Source organism: Pantherophis guttatus, chromosome 10 (genome assembly GCF_059756535.1).
Source record: "Pantherophis guttatus breed Tessera chromosome 10, ASM5975653v1, whole genome shotgun sequence".
NCBI classification, from domain to species: domain Eukaryota; kingdom Metazoa; phylum Chordata; class Lepidosauria; order Squamata; family Colubridae; genus Pantherophis; species Pantherophis guttatus.
In genome coordinates, this window is record NC_142072.1 from 20858734 (window position 1) to 20878624 (window position 19891).

The 19891-nt window shown below is 44.9% G+C and overlaps 1 protein-coding gene and 1 long non-coding RNA gene across 7 annotated transcripts in view; one reads left to right on the forward strand and one right to left on the reverse strand.

Annotated features, from left to right (window-relative positions):
* Window positions 1–19891, forward strand: part of COL8A2 (collagen type VIII alpha 2 chain) — a 243334-nt gene that overhangs the window by 150652 nt on the left and 72791 nt on the right. For 2 of the 6 annotated variants that reach the window (XM_087876088.1, XM_087876090.1), the window contains exon 2: window positions 8592–8705. The exons of the other annotated variants lie outside the window; for them this stretch is intronic. The gene's annotated coding sequence lies outside the window, so the exon portion shown is untranslated. The remainder of the gene's footprint in view (window positions 1–8591; window positions 8706–19891) is intronic. 6 annotated transcript variants of the gene reach the window in all.
* On the reverse strand, window positions 6100–15763 carry LOC117663330 (uncharacterized). The gene is made up of 2 exons (XR_004590676.3): window positions 15672–15763; window positions 6100–6264 (listed from the first exon to the last, which is right to left on the reverse strand). It is a non-coding gene; the product is annotated as an uncharacterized LOC117663330 (long non-coding RNA).

Genomic DNA, 19891 nt, shown 5'->3' on the forward strand with positions numbered 1-19891 from the left:
CTACAGTTTGAAATGTTAGGGGTTCTTGGCATTCCAAAGTTTGAAAGGCTCCCTTATGGGTGGTGTTGAAACCCAGTTATTTTTCATCTTTGTTGAAATAACATGGCATCCTGATGATTAACTTCTTGAGATTTCTCATTGTAGAGGGTGAACACAACCAATTATTGTCAGAAGCAACCAAGGTGTAACTTAAATAACACCCCGGTAGAAACTAAGACCTTACTGAAAGGGGACTGAAGGAAGTGGGTAAGGTTAGCATTGACAGACATCTGCTGAGAACTGGTGGAACTGTTTGCCAAACGGCTGTGTAAAGAGTCCATCAATGCGTGGGAAGGATGAGAGGAGAGACCTACAGATTTGAATTACTGTGATGGAAAGAGGAACTTCATACCGGCACTGGCAATAAAGCCTTGTTTGCTTTAATTCTTGCTACCTATAGCTTCTTCTCCCACCAAACTATGTCTGTAAGGCTTCCACTGAGGTGAAGATTCAGAACTAAGAACTAAGCCCAGTAGCTTATGTTGGGGGTCAGGCAAGGGTGAAATCCAGCAGGTTCTGACAGGTTCTGGAGAACCGGTAGTGGAAATTTTGAGCAGTTCGGAGAACCGACAGCGGAAATTTTGAGTAGTTTGGAGAATCGGCAAATACCACCTCTGGCTGGCCCCAGAGTGGGGTAGGAATTGAGATTTTGCAATATCGTTCCCCCAGGGGTGGGGAGGGAATGGGGATTTTGCAGTATCCTTCCCCTGGAGTGGAGTGGGAATTGAGAATTTGCAGTATTCTTCCCCCAGGAGTGGGGTGGGAATGGGGATTTTGCAGTATCCTTGCCCTGGAGTGGGGTGGGAATGGGGATTTTGCAGTATCCTTTCCCTGCCATGCCTGCCAAGCCACACCTACCAAGCCACACCCACAGAACCGGTAGTAAAAAAAAAATTAATTTCACCACTGGGGTGAGGTTGACAGTGGACAGTCTAAGGTTAAAGTTTTTGGGGTTTGGGGAAGAAACCACAGAGTCCGGTAGTGCATTCCAGGTATTTACCATGTTAAGTAACTACTTTAAATATTAACTATTTTAAATAATTAAATGTTCATTAACATTTACACGTTAACCAGGTAAAGTTCCTGTGATAATATCCTGCTAAAATTTGGTTGTGGGAACCCCACAGCGTTGATTAAGGGTATTTCCACTTTATCCCTCTTTCTTTTTCTTAACCCCTTGAAAACAGTTTGAAGACGATCCAGGATTGTCTTTTTCTTTGCTGACTTCCTGGTGAATAAGGAAAAAAGTTTGTTCTCTACCCCATTGCTGCTGTAAACCCTGAAGGAACAAAACTTCCATTACTGAAAAATAAAATGGAGAACAATTATTTTCTCTCTCCCAATCAGAGGTGGGGTTCAGCAGGTTCTGACCAGTTCTGGAGAACCGGTAGCAGAAATGTTGAGTAGTTTGGAGAACCGGTAGTAAAAATTCTGACTGCCCCCATCTATTCTCTGCCTCCCAAGTCCCAGCTGATTGAGAGGAAATGGGGATTTTCCAGTAACCTTCCCCTGCCACGCCCACCAAGCCACGCCTACCAAGCCATGCCACCCCCACCAAGCCATGCCCACAGAACCAGTAGTAAAAATTTTTGAAACTCACCACTGCTCCCAATCTACCTTCTCACTTTATCTTGTGTGTGCACCTGGTGTCTAAGTCCAAAAATCTGCAGTCCCCTTGAGCTCCTGCATTTGATTGAAGCATCAATATTTGAGGGGCTGCCACAGAGAGGAGGGGGTCAATGTTCTGACCCAGCCTTAGCAGAAACAAGAAACAGACTCCTTGTCCTCCATTGTTTACCTCTCCTAACTGCTCTGTACATACGGGCAACTAGAACAGGCCCCAGCTGTTCTTCCTCCTCACTCATCTCAGCCTCCAAAGGCAGCTGCCTCTCCGGTGGCTGAGAAATGTCGGACGGCCCTGGCTCTATCTCTGAGTCCGATGCAGAGCATCCATCAGAGCCTTCCCCAGACTCCAGAACTGGCCCAAGTTCCTCCCCAACCTCCTCATTGTCCGAATCTGCCGACAGCTCTGCTGGCAGCTGGCGGGCCACAACAGTCAAGCTATTTTCCAAAGCACCTGAAGGCCAGACAAGGAACAATGGATGGAAGCTGAACAAGGAAAGATTCAGCCTGGAAATAAGGAGAAATTTTCTGACAGTGAGACCAATCAACCAATGGAACAGAAGTTGCCTTTGGAAGTTGTGGCGGCTTCATCACTGGAGGCTTTCAAGAAGAGACTGGACTGCCATTTGTCAGAAATGGTGTAGGGTCTCCTGCTTGGGTGGCGGTGGGTTGGTCTAGATGACCTACAAGATCCCTTCCAACTCTTGTTAATCTGTTAAATCTGAAAACCTCCAACGATGGATGTCCCAAAGGTGCTTTTTTTAGGAGGCACCTGGACTCTACAGACCTCCAGCAATGGAGCACCCATAATTTCTGGAGGCAACCGGTTCCACTGCTTAATTGTTCTCACCATCAGGAAATTTCTTCTTAGTTCTAGGTTGATTCTCTCCTTGATTAGTTTCCATCCATTGCTTCTTGTTTTGCCTTTTGGTGCTTTGGAAGATAGGTTGACACCGTCTTCTTTATGGCAGCCCCTCAAATATTGGAACACTCTTATAATGTCACCCCTACTTCTTCTCTTTGTTAGACTAGACATATCCAGTTCCTGTATCCATTCATCATACGTTTCAGCTTCCAGTCCCTGAATCATCTTTATTGCTCTTCTCTGCACTCTTTCCAGAGTTTTGCTGAATGTAGCATTGAGGTTAGGTCACTGCAGAGAATAACACATTTGAAGTTCAAGAAAAAGTTGCACAGGGTGAAGAAGTTCAGCCCTAGCCACAATTCACCTCCCAAAGTGGTGGTTATGTTCTCTCTAATGGTAGGGTTAGAGCTCATTAGAAGCCAAAAGGATTGGTGCTTGACTTTTACAGCAAGATTTGGGTAAGGCAGATTCTTCTGTCCCTACTAAAGCTGTGTATTTCTTGGGGGTTATACAGAAGATTGCTCAGCATACCAAACGCTGCTCTCTTAATACTTTGCCCCTGTTCCTCAGGTTCTGCCCTGTGAGGTTGATCCATGTTTTTGCCTAATGGTAGGGCTGGCCTTGTTCACATCAGTTGGTTTTGAAGGTTACATTGAACTTCAGCTGGTTTCCAAAAGTGTAATTTGGTCTAAAGAGGGCTGGTTGATCTCAGTTTCCACTTGAACAAAATGCACAGATTTGCTAAATTTATGGTTATCAGGGAACAGGCTGTCTGCAGAAGGATCAATAAATAAATTGTTGTGCTGCTTATCCACTGGGAAAACATAGCTACCAGCTGAGCGAAACTGGGGAGAACCCATCAGTTTAGCTCAGAAATTTGGAGAAGTTTGTTAGAAAGAGTGGAGCAGAAAACTCTCTCCAGATTGTCTTCTACTGAACCATTAGCACTACTCAAGTGACCCTGAGGACACAGATAAACCTCCAAGGGCTTCAACAACCCTCAAAAAGGATGCAAATGACCAGCTGCCTGCAAGGAATATAAATCCTTCCATTCCCCACCATCCAGTCAGACCTGAAGAAGCTTCTTGGATGAGAAATGAAACGTCTTCAAAGAAAAAGAAACAAGAACATCTAGTTGCCTCCTGAAAAAGCATCTTTGGAACAACCATAACCTGGATGACTGAAAATCTCTACAGACTTTCTTCTACTGAAAGTATGTTTTGTGATTGACCATACTCATGCCCTCGTTACCTCCCGCCTGGACTATTGTAACGCTCTCTACATGGGGCTCCCCTTGAGGAGCACCCAGAGGCTCCAACTGGCGCAGAGTGCGGCCGCACGGGTGGTTATGGGAGCAACATGGTGCTCCCGTGTGACACCTCTCCTGCGCGAGCTGCACTGGCTCCCGGTGGTCTTCCGGGTGCGCTTCAAGGTTTTGGTTACCACCTTTAGAGCGCTCCATGGCTTAGGACCTGGCTACTTACGGGACCGCCTACTACCACAAACAGCCTCCCACCAGCCGGTACGCTCTCATAGAGAGGGGCTCCTCCAGGTGCTGTCAGCCAAACAATGTCGACTGGCGGCCCCTAGGGGGGAGGGCCTTCTCTGTGGGGGCACCTACTATCTGGAACGAGCTCCCCCCAGAGATACGGAGGATCCCGAATCTGCGCACTTTCCGCCGTGCTTTGAAGACACTCCTATTCCAGCAGGCCGACCTGGCCTAATTTTTTCCCCTTCTTTTATATTTTTAAACTGAAATTTTAATTTGTTTTAAATTATTGGGAGTTTTAAATTGTCTCGGGCAAAAATTATTTAATTGGGTTTTAATCATGTTTTAACTTTTGTATTTATGTGTTTTATTTTGTGCCTGTTCACTGCCCTGAGTTCTTCGGGAGTAGGGCGGTATACAAATTTAATAAAATGAAAAATGAAATGAATACTCACTCCAGTGGTGAGTATTGAGTTCCTCCCGGTTCAGCCCAATTCTCCCGAGCTTGTAGCAGTGACGATATGACGTCACCGAACCAGTTCTGCCCCCCGTGCCCCCGCACCCTCCGCGCCCCCCCCCCGCGTTATTTTTATCTTTTATTTGGCCCCACCCCCAATCTATGGCTGCCTCCTGAGTCCCAGCTGATGGCTAGAGGGAAAAAAACTGTTTAAACTCTTGCCGCGGGGCTTCAAAGGGCCACCCTACAGCTGATCAGTGTTAAAAGAAAACAAATGAGTAGACCGGTGCCTGCAAAAATACATGAGTAGATTCCTATCAGAAAATTTGCAGTCATAATGTCAGTTGATAGGGAGTAGCTTTCTCCAGTTTAATGTCTTCCAGTTGTGGTGGGGGAATTGCTAGACGATTTGGGTAATAAATTGCTCGGAAGTATTGGGAATTGCAATCCTAACACAGCTGTAGGTCACCAGTTTGTCTTCCTATAACATTATTTAGTATAAGGCTGTGTCAATGTTCTAAGTTACATTCTTGGGAGCTTCCCAAATACCTCTCTCCAACCCCTGGGGGAACAGGAATGCTGATCTAGAAGGACTGTTGGCTTCATCCATTCTCAAAACTATTCTTCTGCCTTTGAAATCTTACTCGTTATTATCTGCTAAAGAGCCATCACCATCTTCCCCCCACCACCAAATAGAAGAGATGTTGCTGAAAGTAGAAATTTCCTTCCTTCCTTCCTCCCTCCCTCCCTCCCTCCCTCTCAACCATTTATCCCTTCCTTCCTTCCTCCCACCCTCCCTCCCCATGATTCATCTTTTCCTCCCTCCCTCCCTTCCTCCCTTTCCATCATTCATCCCTCCCTCCCTCCCTCCCTTTCCATCATTCATCTCTTCCTTCCTTCCTTCCTTCCTCCCTCCCTCCCTCCCTCCCTCCCTTCCCCATCATTTGGTCGGGACCAGGATCCAAGTGACAACATCCTTCTGGGCTCTTCTAGCATGCCTTCTAGACCACGGTTTGAGACATGGAGCCGGCCAAAGGAGATGTACTGAATTGTTGTGGTTAGCAAATAGGCCTGCTGTCGGCAGACTGCACCGTGCATTGCCATGAATAGCTGAGTTTGTAATGCCATCTCCAGCCATCAGGAGCTGAGCCAGGGGCTAAGATCCCACTGTGGAAAGCTCAGGCAGGGGAATACAGGAGACACAGTTGTAAATGGCTCCCTGTTGCTCTTCCAGAAGGGCTTCATGGAGGAGGATTCCTTTTCTAACCTTAACCTCCTACAAGTCAGACAGGCTTGTATTGCACTCAGCGTAACTCACTTCCAAGTAATTGTGTTCAGAGTCAGATTTTTACATTTTCCAGCGTGGCTGGATTATAACACGTTTCATATTTTATGTGCAGAGTCAGTGGCTGGCCGCCTTTATAAATGGGCTAATGAGGAGGAAAACTGAACCCTTGTTGGGGACAGTCCTAATTTTTTTGGTGAACCCTCCCTTGTAAATTGCTGTCTCTATTTGGGTTTTGGGTGATTTCTGAGAAGGGGTGTGGTTGCATTCTAAAATGTTGTTGGTATTTGTGGATGAGTTTCTTTCCTCTCTCTTTCAAAATAATTAATGACAGCCTGGTATGTTGATCTGGTCTGCTATCTTCTCTTGTTGTTTTTAAGCAATGGTAAAAACTGTCCAACTGAGACAAAATAGGAGGATGTGAATGTCACAGGCCACTCTGCTTATGTCCTGCCGGGCTTCATTTTGACCAGGAAAATCCATATTTTTTTTCTCTTCCTCGGTCACTACGAAGACAAGAAGTTGTTATCTAATGGCAATTGTTATTGAAATAATTATTAAATACATACATTCTGTATTTATGCAATAGACTTAACCTAATTGTTGAAGCTGCATGATTCACTAAACCATAAATTAGCCAAATGGGATGGGTTCACACGGGGGTGGGTTCCATTCACCTTTACTACCGGTTCGCAACGGGGCTGCGCGCTCACTTCTGCGCATGCGCAGAAGCATTCTGAGACGTCGGGATTGGTGGGCGGAGCCTCCCATCAGTTTTACTACCGGTTCTATAGAACCGGGGGCAACCCACCACTGGGTTCACACAGACACCAAGAAGCTTACCAAGATCAAAACTAACCAAGTGCATGACATTATGCAAACATAGCCTTTAGGTCAGGGGTGTCAAACTCAATTTCATTGAGGGCTGCATCAGGGCTGTGGTTGACCTCGGGAGGGGCTGGGGCGTGGTTGACTGGATGGGTGTGGTGTGGCTAACTGGGGGTGTCTGGCCAATAGGGTGGCTGTGGCTAGTTTGACGCCACTCCCCAAACTGCTGGCCCGATCTTTCCTCTTCTCATTGGGTAGACCAAGACAGACCCATGGGCCGGATCCGACCATATCACGGGCTGGACCCTCACTTACAATCAAATGTGTGCTTCTCTAAAATCATTGTGCATCTTTCTCAGTGTTTCTCAACCTTGCCAACTTGAAGAGGTATGGAATTCTGGGGGTTGAAGTCCACACCTCTCCAAGTTGCCAGGGTTGAGAAACACTGATCTATCCAACACTGAAACATTAGAAGCTTCCAATTTACATTATAAACCGACAACATGTCTTCATGGCATTAGAATGGAAGAGACTAGTGATTTATGGCACACAAAATCCCTGTTCGTAGGAGCCTTGGTATTCTCTTAAGTGAATTGTGCGGTTTTTAAGGGAAATCCAGCCTTGACTTTGCTTATTGGAGGCCAGCTGGAAAGTTCACAAATGGCAATCACGTGAGTCTCAACCATCATAAATACATTCCAATACCAAGCACCCCAACAACAATCACATGACTGTAGGCAGTGGTGAGATTCAAATAATTTAACAACCGGTCCTCTGCCCTAATGATTTCTTCCAACAACCAGTTCATCAAACTGCTCAGAAAGTTAACAACCAGTTCTCCTGAAGTGGTGCGAACTGGCTGAATCCCACCACTGACTGTAGGGCTGCTGTGATAGTCAGTTCAAGGACCGGTTGCAAGTCACATTTTTCAGCACTGTCATAACTCTGAATGGTCATAAATTGAGGATTAGTCCAAGGCATCTAGAGACCCTAAGGTTGGGTGGTGGTGGGGCTTCTTGAAAAGATGCTGATCTCAAATGGCCATGTAGGTCAACAATCAGTTCCTAAGTACTGTTACTCAGACATCAGAATAGAGCCGGAAGGGATCCAACCCCTGCTCCAGCAGGAGACCTTACCGTCAGCACTTCAAGCTGCATTTACTCTAGTGCTGACATAAGAAGGAGAGGCGGAGGCGTCTGGAAAGGGACATTTGACTTTTCACCTACTTATTTTCCCTGGAGATAATATCCCCTAGGAGATGGGATGGGAGGGGGAAAATTCCTTTGAGCTGAAGCGGTAGATTAGGGGTAGAATGACTTGGAAGATGGCCAATGAGTGCAGGGGAGTGGGGAACGGAAAGGGAGGGTTTTGGGTCTGGAAGTCAGTGTTGGCTTCGATGGAGTCGGGTGTGGAATGTCGTGCTTAATAAATAGGAGTTTTCCTTCAAAGACTTTGTTTGAAATGCAATTTATTTGAGACGACCTCGAAGCCTGACACCTACGCCATTTCAGACAAGCGGCTATCCACTTGTCTGAAAACAGGTTTTAACACCTGTCTTAAAAACCTCTAGTGATGGAGCACCCACAACTTCTGGAGGCAAGTCATTCCACTGGTTAATTGTTCTCACTGTTAGGGAAATTCTCCTTAACTCCAGGTTGCTCCTCTCTCCTTGACTAGTTTCCATCCATTGTTCCTTGTGTTGCCTTCTGATGTTTTGGAAAATAAGTTGATCTCCAAGGGACCTTCCAGTTCTATTCCTCTTTATGGCAGCCCCTCAAATTCTGGAATACTGCAGCTATCATGTCGCCTCCTAGTCTTTCTTTTCTCTAGACTAGCCATTCCCACTTCCTGCAACCGTTCTTCATACGTTTTAGTCTCCAGGCCTTTAATAATCATCATCGTGCTTTTCTCTTCACTTCTCTCTTCCCCCCGCCCCCCCCAATTCTCTCATACTATTATGCTGTGCATAACACTGCAATAATTCTTCTTCCTTTCTCTTCCACAGTCTACTGTAAATCCAGAACAACATCCCACGGCGGCCCTAGAGCAATTCTAACAGGATCAATAATCTTTTCCTATACACAAAATGAGTTTGACATTCAGAGAAGCTTAATGTCAGGTTAGTCTTTTGATTTCTCTCTCTCTCACAGTCTATTAATCTTTTGGAGCAGTACCAGGCCATCTTTTGCTGTTTTGCACACCGACCTTTGGCTTCAGATCTGGTAAGCTATTAAATCAGCCCCAGGGCAGCATTACAGATGCATTGGAGTACCCTTCTCGCCTTGAACACGAGACTCACATTTTGCATTTCTTCCCTGCAAAGGGAAGGAATCTCTCTCTCTCTCTCTCTCTCTCTCTCTTCTACTTCTCCTGTTGTTGCAATGACATGGAACTGTTAGACGTTAAAACCTGCCATCCTGTGGCTGGTTGTTTGAGGGAACTTCGGAAATCCTCATTTAACCTTGAAACTGATTTGCAAAATTGAGATTGAAGTGATTGCCGTTATTTTTTGCAGACTGTAAAAATGTGCAAATGCTTTTTCTCATATATAGGCCTCTGTCCAGACAAAACACTTTCATCCTTTAAGTTTTTTTTTCCCCTTCCCTCTAGTATAATTTTCTGGCTTGTCTACTATATGCTTCTATGTTGGGGAAGATCGAGCTATGCTTTTCACTTCTGAAAAACTTTAAATTGCCTGATTTGGATTGTTTTTAAGTTCTTTACCATTATAAGGATTTTTTTTTTTAAAAAAAGGAATTGTCATTTCGAATTTCTTTTCAGACTTTCCTTTAAAAAAAAACTCCTCACCCACCCTGCACACAACTGCACAGGGCAGGGGTTAAATCCAGGAGGTTCTGACAGGTTCTGGAGAACCGGTAGCAGAAATTTTGAGAAGTTCGGAGAACCAGCAAATACCACCTCTGGCTGGCCCCGGAGTGGGGTGGGAATGGAGATTTTGCAATATCCTTCCCCTAGGAGTGGGGAGGGAATGGGGATTTTGCAGTTTCCTTTCCCTGGAGTGGGGTAGGAATGGAGATTTTGCAATATCCTTCCCCCAGGAATGGGGAGGGAATGGGGATTTTGCAGTATCCTTCCCCTGCCATGCCCACCAAGCCACACCACACCCACCAAGCCAGCCCACAGAACTGGTAGTAAAAAAATTTGAATTCCACGACTGGTACAGGGTGTTCCTCAGCTGTACATTTTCTCTTTGGCTATTTTATCTTCAGCCGCTGGGATTTTCTGTCCCATTTCCCTACAGTTGTCTTCGTTTAGCTGTTCTCCTCTATCAATATGCGGCCTTCCCCGATCTTCCGGATGTGCCTTCCAGATGAATTGGATTTCAACTTCCATCAGCCCTAGAACATCATTTTTCAAACTTGGCAACTTTAAGATGCCAGCTGGGGAATTCTGGGAGTTGAAGTCCGTACATTGTAGAGTTGCCAAGCTTGAAAAAAAGACACCACTCCAGGCTATGAAGTTATGGATTTTATAGCATCTGGACAACAGCAGTTTGGAGGAAAGCAGGCATTAATTTGCTTTTCGCTTGACCTTGGCTTTCTTCAGTTTCATCATCATCCTTCTTAGATTGGCTCTCCAGAATAACTCCTACATTATTATACTGTAATGATGTCAGGTTTCGATATCATCTCAAATAAAATAAATTGCATTCCCAAACAGATAAGTCTTTGAAGAAATCTTTCATTTTATTAAGCACGACAATCTGCCCCCGATCGTGGCGTAGCCAACTCTGACTTCCTGACCCCAAACCTTCCCTTTCCGTTCCCCAAATCTCTACGTCTCATTGGCCTTCTTCCAAATCACTCTCCCCATATCTACTACTTAAGCTCCCAGGAATGTCCCCCCTCCCATCTCATCTCCTAGGGGATATTATCTTCAAGGAAAATAAGTAGGTGAAATGTCAAGCGTCCTCTTGCCAGCTGCCCCCTCTTCTTCTTATGTCAGCACTAGAGTAAATGCAGGTTGAAGTGCTGACAAATGATTAGTTAGGCTTATGCTTTCTTGTTTGGGTTCAGCCTCACAACCACTATCAATAATCACTGCTCAGGTAATGCCCAAGTTACAATGGCCTCAGAAAAAGTGACTTACAACCCATCCTCGAAGTTACAACAGTTGTGCCACCCCTGTGATCCAGAGGTGGGTTTCAGCAAGTTCTGACCAGTTCTGGAGAACTGATAGCAGATATTTTGAATAGTTCGGAGAACCAGTAAATACCACCTCTGACTGGCCCTGCCCCCATCTATTCTCTGTCTCCTGAGTCCCAGCTGATCAGGAGGAAATGGGGATTTTGCAGTATCCTTCCCCTGCCACACCCACCAAGTCATGCCCACCAAGCCATGCCACACCTACAGAACCGGTAGTAAAAATTTTTGAAACCCACTACTGCTGTGATCATGTGATCATAGTCCAGACACTTGGATGCCTGGCTCACATTTATGAAAGTTACAGCATTTTGCAGCCAAATGACATTGATTTTCCACCTTTCCACCTGGTTTCCAACAAGCAATGGCGAAAACTCGATTCCCTTAACATCAGTATAGTTGTTGTGGCCCATCAGCGGCCTGTGCAGATTGTAGCTGATTCCGACAACGAGGAGGCTGGTGTGGTGCTGCGCCAGCAGCCTGTGCAGCTGGCACTTGAGTCGGACAATGAGGAGGCTGGAGAAGATGTGGTGCCAGGGGCAGGGATTCAGCCAGGGCCTTCAGAACCTCCAGAAGCTCCCTTAAGTGAAGAGGACGAAGAGGAGGAGCCTCTTCTTGATGCACGGGCGCACAGAGCTGCCAAAAGGCAGGAGTGGCTCCTCAGGAGGAGGTCTCCTCGAGAGTAAGGCTTGGGGCTAATTGGCCACTCCCTTAGCCTACTTAAGAAGGAACACCACTTGCAACAAGCTGTAGAGAACAACTTTAGTTCACTCTCCTTCGTGTCTGCAAAACTGCTTCTGGGCTTTCTGCCAATTCTAGTAAGACTGTGATTACCTTATCTCAGAATTCTTGTAGGCTGTTAAGACAGTTTATTAACAGCCTTTGGTTGATAAAGACTGAGTTATTTGAGTAAAATAAGCTTTGTATAGAGTTTGTGTGTGCTGCGTTCTTTGGGGTCCGTAGCTGGGGCAGAACAACCGTTCACTTAACAAGCACTGTGATTCATTTAAGGACTGCAGTAAAAATGATTGTAAAATTGGGTAGAATGTTACGCTTTTGAAAGGTGTGACCTGTCATAGTAATTTTAAAGCTGTGCAGCATCTTTTTTGAGATTCTATATGGAAGTATTGATAGCAGATGAGCATCACTATGCCTGAAAATTGATTTTTTTTTCCGGTGGGGAGTGGGTGGGTGTTAGTTTATTTTTAATCCAACCGCTGACTGGAACTGAGCAGCTCTGTAATTTATCTTCTCAAGCCACAAATGTTTGCATATTACTATTTAAAGATAAAAAGAGAGGGGATTTTTTTTCACGTTAGCTTTTCTTTTCTTTTTCTTTTCCTTTTCTTTTCTAAAAAAACAAAGTTTGATTTTGCTTATCTCTTGTGCGATTGGGTTTTTCTCCCAAAAGGGGAAGGAAGAACTAAACATCTAGGCATTATGCTTCTATGCTATATAGCCGGGAAGTCGAACAACTGAAATTATTGCACTTTTGTGCATGTTTACCATTTAGTTGCCAGAAAGATAGCACTCGGTGTTGTCCTCGGTTACAATGGGATTAGGAGACCAGATAAAATGCCCCCTGGAAGATACGTGGCAGCAATAGAAAGCTATGGCAAAAGGAAGATACTCAAAGGACCTCTGGGTTTTTGAATTTCAGGTTTCCAGACTATGGCCTCAACCATCACTATAGTATTAGTGTTGTGACGTCAGCTTCCCGAGTCATTAAAACACACGAGTAGTCCAGTGGTGGGTTCTAACTGGCTTTACTACCGGTTCTCTTCGTGCATGCACTTCTGTGGCAAGAAAGGTCAAAAATGGTCAACTCAATGCTTAAAAAAATCTCACAACAGAAATGTTGGGCTCAATTGTGATCGACAATTGTGATCGATCAATTGTTGAGGACTACCTGTATAGCTAACGCCTTGCTAGACATAGGATTGCTATGGTTCCAACATATCTGGAACAGTGGTGGAATTCAATTTTTTTTACTACTGGTTCTGTGGGCGTGGCTTGGTAGGCATGGCTTGGTAGGCATGGCGTGGCTTGGTGGGCGTGGTTTGGTGGGCATGGCAGGGGAAGGATACTGCAAAATCCACATTCCCTCCCCACTCCTGGGGGAAGGATATTGCAAAATCTCCATTCCCACCCCACTCTGGGGCCAGCCAGAGGCGGTATTTGCCGGTTCTCCAAACTACTCAAAATTTCCGCTACCGGTTCTCCAGAACCTGTCAGAACCTGCTGAATAGCACCCCTGATCTGGAGGTACTAAGATGGGAGAGGATTTCAACTCAAACCATTTGTCCATCATTGCCTACATTGACCTGCAGTGTAGGGTTGTATCCAACCACAACGCTAATGTGTAAGATAGAAAAACAGTAAGCATCCCCACACAAAGAAAGGATGAGGTTTCTCATGTTGGGTCACCAAAATGGGCCCAGGATCCTCTTGATTGCAACAGTAGAAGATTGCAATGGTAGACGATTCAGTAGATGGGTGAACTTTGTTCCTTGTAAATCTGAACAGTCATTCATCACGAGATGGAGAAATTCAGCTTGCTTTCTGCCACTCAGCTATGAAAATTGCCCATCACCATGTTCTCCCCACATTTAAGAAACTCATAAAAATGAATTGGCCTGGGAGACAAGGTGGGGAGCCAGTTTATGACCAGTTACTAATTGGAAACGGCTGTTTACCAGCAATAAAACATTGTTTGCAAACAAATTTAAAGACCCAAACCTTGTTAGCCAAGGATTATCAATCTTTCTGTTTGGACCTTAATCTGTGTTAGGAAGAATGGAAGTATTAATATGTAAAACGTGAGTCAGAGAGACTCAAGTTTCAAGTCCTCATGTGATCATTATTGGGCGAACTGGAAATTAAATCATGGCCACTGGACTCAACTGAAGAAGCTGCTTGAAATAAGCAGCAAAACATTTCAAATAAAAAAGAAAAGTAGTCCAACTGTCATGATTCACCTTCCAATACAGACAACTCTACCTGGATGTCCGAGATTCTTCACTGACATTATTGGTGAAGTTGGGCTCTCTCTCAGCCCAACCCAACTTGTAGTGTTGCTGTTATTGGTGGGGTGTGTGGAGTAAACCTCTGAGTAAGCTGCCTTGAACCCCTAAAGCAGTAATTTTCAAGCTTGGCTATTTAAAAGCTGTGGACTTCAACACTCTGAATTGCTTTGCATAACTTGCAAACATATAATCTCCCCCATCCTGACCAGAGGTGGGTTTCAGCAGGTTCTGAGCAGTTCTGGAGAACCGGTAGCGGAAATTTTGAGTAGTTCGGAGAACTGGTAGTAAAAATTCTGACTGGCCCCGCCCCCATCTATTCTCTGCCTCCCGAGTCCCAGCTGATCGGGAGGAAATGGGGATTTTGCAGTAACCTTCCCCTGGAGTAGGGTGCAAATGGAGATTTTACAGTATCCTTCCCCTGCCATGCCCACCATGCCACGCCCACCAAGATATGCCACACCCACTAAGCCACACTACACCCACAGAACAGGTAGTAAAAAAATTTGAATCCCACCACTGATCCTGATCTACATCCCAAGAAGTCTGTGAGATTAAAAGGATAAATCAGGGACCTTGGTCCACCACCTTGAATTTCTGGAAGGAAAACAATCTGCATGTGATGAAATGGGCACATACAAGTAATCCTCAATTTACGATCATTCGTTCAGTGACTGAAGAAGTTATGACAGCACTGAAGAAAGCGAACACTTTTTCTTCAAAGTGTTCCAGCAAAGAATAAAGTGCTAACATCAAGTCTACGGGCTGGCAGGTGGCTGGCAGAATAATATCTAGAACAGACCCAATTTGGTCCACCTTTTAATGCAATGTTTCTCAACCTTGGTAAGTTGAAGATGCTGGATGGAGAATTCTGGGAATTGAAGTCCACACATCTTCAAGTTGCCAAGGTTGCTTTGATGAATAACACCAATATAATTCAGCTCATGTCTGTGCTCTTGTTACAAGTTATAACATGACCCATTAAATGCCTTCCATTGAGGACCTGTATACTGCACGAGTCAAAAAGAGGCTGTGAAAATATTTACAGACCCCTCGCATCCCGGACATAAACTGTTTCAACTCCTACCCTCAAAACGATGCTATAGAGCACTGCACACCAGAACAACTAGACACAAAGACAGTTTTTTTCCCAAATGCCATCACTCTGCTAAACAAATAATTCCCTCAACACTGTCGAACTAATTACTAAGTCTGCATTACTATTAATTTTCTCACCATTCCTATCACCCATCTCCTCCCACTTATGACTGTATGACTGTAACCTTGTTGCTGGTATCCTTAAGATTTATATTGATTGTTTTCCTATGACTATCATTAAGTGTTGTACCTTATGATTCTTGATGTACACCGAGAGCATATGCACCAAGACAAATTCCTTGTGTGTCCAATCACAGTTGGCCAATAAAGAATTCTATTCTATTCTATTCTATTCTATGCTATGCTATGCTATGCTACGCTACGCTACGCTACTCTACTCTACTCTACTCTACTCTACTCTACTCTACCCTACCCTACCCTACCCTACCCTACCCTACCCTATTCTTGAAAAATAACTGCAATTTTGTGGGTTGTTGGTTGATTGTTGATTGCTCCAGGCTTTGTTGGTTGTTGGTTGTCTTAGTTGTTCAAATCAAAGGGTCCCTGTCCTGGCTGAGGTTGGAAGTGCAGACGCATTTCCTTGTATCACAAAAGATTACAGCTAAACAAGGTTAAGTAGCCAATCAAATGACATCTTGGGAAGAGAAGAACCCTCCTTAGGGAAGGGAAGAAAGTGGGGAGGAAAATAGCAGAAAGAATAAAAAGGATTGGGGGCTACAGCAACAAAGAATATGGGGGAAAAAAAAGAGCTTTCATAAAAGGAACCATCCGAGAAAATACCTGTGGTTTGGCATGCATTGTTGGTCTGGCCAAAATATGTACCTGGCAGCCTTGCCCTCTGATTAATGCTACCCTCTGGTATTTCAATGGATCTTGAAATTATGGGTGGGTGAGGGGTGTCCACAGAAGAGCAGAAGGGCTTGTCAAGTCTTCAAAAGCAAGAAACCCTGAAAGAAGGGAGGAAGGTTAAAAAAAGGAAGAGGAGGGGCAGTGATGTTTTTCAAAAAGCTTGCAAAATTTGATCTTTGGAAGCAAAAGTGCTTGGAAATGGCCTTTGACAAAGTCCCATCCAGCCAAACTCGCTTTGATCTCATTTCTTTCGGCTAACAGGTAGCTCGCTAGTGTGAATTTTTTGACATGCTGGCATGCCAAGGTCCCCCATTCTGGGGAAATGCCTACCAGTTTATTAAGGGACGCACCCTTTCCTGGCCTTTTGAAACCGCATTGATCAATCCACATTTGTCCTGCTCCAGTTTTCTTCCGACATTCTCCGAAACGTTTGTCTCTATGTTGGCTTTCCAATAGCATTACAAAAACAACCCTTTTGCCAAAGCAGAGTTGAGTAGATCAAAGCCGTGTACAATGAGTTCAGCTCTTCTACATGCTAAACGATTTTTTAAAAATATGCATTGAGTCACTTACCTCTTTTTTTAAAACAACATCAACAACAAATGACTGCAATTCATAAGACTTAAAAGAGAAAAATCAGTGTTCATTAAAAGCAGACCGAAACAATCCTCAAGGAGGTTATAATCGGAAGCATATTTACTAGGGATCAATCCTAATTTAAACACAGGGTAGTAAACAATGCTTTTATTGTTCAGACAACAAATCAGCAGCCGACCTTTATTTCATGCGATTATTTTACCTTGGTGGCTAAATTATTTGGCCGTCTTTCAAAGTAATGCAACTCCAATCATGGGGTTGAGGAGTGGCACAATTCCCAGGGATCATTCTCCACTTACAGCTCACTATGTGCAAATATGCCTTGGAAATACTCAGCTGGGCTTCATAATTTTGCCTTCTTCTTATCTCCAGCCTATGAGGGAGACCCTCTAAAGCAGTGTCCCCCCCCCAACCTTTTGGACACCAGGGACTGGTTCCATGGAGAGACATTTTCCGCAGACTGGAGCAGGCATAGTTTTGCATGCTGCCTGCATACCATGGATGGGGCTTTGCTTCTTTGCACGGGCCAGTTTTTGGCATACCGCAGCAGTGGTGGGTTGCTACCGGTTCGCCTCAGATCGGGCGAACCGGTAGCAGCGGTGGCGGGAGGCTCTGCCCACCCACCCAGACGCTTCTGCGCATGCGCAGAAGCATCACGTGCAAGCATGTTCCCACGAGCGAACTGGTAGCGATAGGTTTTGAAACCCACTACTGTGCGGTTTCACTACCTGGTACCAGTTCAAGGACTGGGAGTTGGGGCACCCTTAGGGGTGAAATGCTCCCAGTTTGGTCCGGTTCGTCCGAACCGGTAGTAAAAAAGGCTACTGGTTCGCCGAACCGGTAGTAAAAAAGGCTACTGGTTCGCCGAACCGGTAGTAAAAAAGGCTACTGGTTCGCTGAACCGGTAGTAAAAAATGTAAAAAAAAAAAAAGTTCTGACAATCAGGTGAGCGATGTGCAATCGTCGGAACTTTTTTTTTTTAGCTGTGGCACGTGATTGTTGGAGCCTTTTTAAAAAGTTTTAAAAGCATTTTTTTACAACCTACTCAACCGAATAGGTTGTAAAAAATTGCTTTGAAAAGGTAAAAATAAAAGGCTCTGAATATCGCGCACCACAGCTGATCACACCCCTCTGTGCGCTGTTCTATTTACCCAATGCCTTTGGCATGCACTGTGCGCGGGGGCACCTCACATTTGGCATGTGGCACGCATGCGCAGCCAGCAAACTGGTAGGAAACCGGTTCAGATTTCACCACTGGCCACTCTGGTCGAAAGCAGTGCCTTTCAATCTCAACAACTGTAAAAGGTGTGGACTTCAACTCCCAGAATTCCTTAGTCAGCAGGAATGGCTAAGGAATGAAGGAATGGCTAATGAAGAGTCTACACCTCTTACAGTTGCTAGGTTGAAAAACACTGCTATAGGACACTGTGATGAAAACTTCATCTGTTCTTTATGTGTGTCATGTGTGACACACCATCATGGCCACCTTCTTGACTTTCCTGGCAATGATGTACTCATATGTGAGAATGACCTTGGGAAACAGGAGGAAGAGCCACAGCTGGGGAGCTGTTGGATAAGAGCCCAGAAAAGAGGATCTTCCAACATGGTCCTCCCTAGTCTCTTGAGCTTAAAGATGATGGAGGAGAAATGTATTTCAGACTTGCAAAAGTTAGTTAGTTTAGTTTATTGATTAGCCCAGGGGTGTCAAACCTGCTTGCACAGGCCGTATCACAGAGGTGCTATTCAGCAGGTTCTGACAGATTCTGGAGAACCGGTAGCAGAAATTTTGAGTAGTTTGAAGAACCGGCAAATACCACCTCTGGTTGGCCCCAGAGTGGGGTGGAAATGGAGATTTTGCAATATCCTTCCCCCAGGAGTGGGGAGGAAATGGGAATTTTGCAGTATCCTTTCCTTGCCACACCCACCAAGCCACACCATGGCCACCAAGTAATGCCCACAGAACTGGTAGTAAAAAAATTTGAATTCCACCACTGCCATATTGTAATGTATTGCAATGTGTTTTTCCTTTGTGGAGGCAGGCTGGGCGTGGCCATATCAAAATGACTTGCAACAGTGATGTCAGTCTGATAAGGTTGTCTAGACAAGTAGCACAACCTGAATTACTAGCTCTACTTTATCGTAAGGTTACGTTAACAAAATCTTACAAGTGAACTGGACTGTGGTAGAATGAAGCCTGGATTTCCAGGAAGGAGGGGCTGCATTCCAGAGAGCAAAGTCTGGTCAGGAGGAAAAGTTATAAACATTCCTCCCTAGTGATTCTCAGGGTATATCTATAGTGATTCAAATAGTTACTTTAATTTGATAAGATTTCTGTCTATAGGCGAGGAACAGTAAAGGAAACTACTCAGAGGTAATTCCACGTGTCTTTTTTGGTTCCTGGGGTGCCTGACATCAGCATGCCAACATAATGGAAATAAATTGATGCTTAATTTCCCGGCATAGACGGGAAGGGGCAAAAGATGCAGGGGAATCCACCAATGGGGAGGCTGCGTTAACTATATTCAGGGTTTTATGCTGATGAAGTTTCTCAGTCATCGAGGTAGAGCTGTCTGGAAGTTGAGTCATGGCAACTGGACTTGTTTTCTTTTTTGATTTGAAATGTTTCACTACTTAACTGAGTAGCTGCTTCGATTTGAGCACTATGGAGGAAGAAGTTCAAATCCGAAAGGGATTTCCTAATTCAGTTTTATTTTCAGCAGGTTAATGTATGGGAGACAGGCAGCTTAAGACTGCAGTGTGGAAGGACAAAAATGGTGATATATACAATGGGCTTTGCCCAGTCTGGACACTTGCCAGTATTGTGGGTTTCCACTGCTAAAATTCTCAGTAATGGTGATGTTAGCTGGGGGATTCTGAAGTTCACACATCTATATCAGTAGTGGGTTTCAAATCCCGGGGCTACTGGTTTGCTATTGGGAGCACATGGGCGCGTGCACTTGTTTTGCGAGCGCACAATGCTTCTGTGCATGCGCACAAGGTTCTGGGCGGGTGGGCAGAGCCTCCTGCCGCCACCGCTACCGATTCGCCCGAACAGGCGTGAACCAGTAGCAACCCACCCAGTGGTGAAATGTAAAATTTGTTACTACTGGTTCTGTGGGTGTGGCTTGGTGGTGGTGGGGGTAATATGACTGAGTGGGCATGGCCAACTGTGGGTTTTTTTTTTTTTTTTACTTTTAAAACCATTTTTTCGACAACCTCTTTGGCTTTTAAAAGCCTCTGATGATCCCAGCTGACTTGCCTGATCGGCAGAGGCTTTTTTTTTTACTTTTAAAAGTATTTTTTTGGCTGAAGAGGTTGTCGAAAAAATGCTTTTAAAAGTAAAATAAAAAGCCTCTGATGATTGCGCAGCTCAGCTGGGCATGGAGGTGCGGAGGGATTTTTACTACCGGTTCTCCGAACCACCCGCTGCCATCGCTACCGGATTGGGCAATCCGGTCCGAACCAGGAGCATTTCACCCCTGAACCCACCCCTGATCTGTATGGTACAATTGCACTCAGGAAAAGCTGGAAAGGAATCTGTTTAAGAGCCTCAA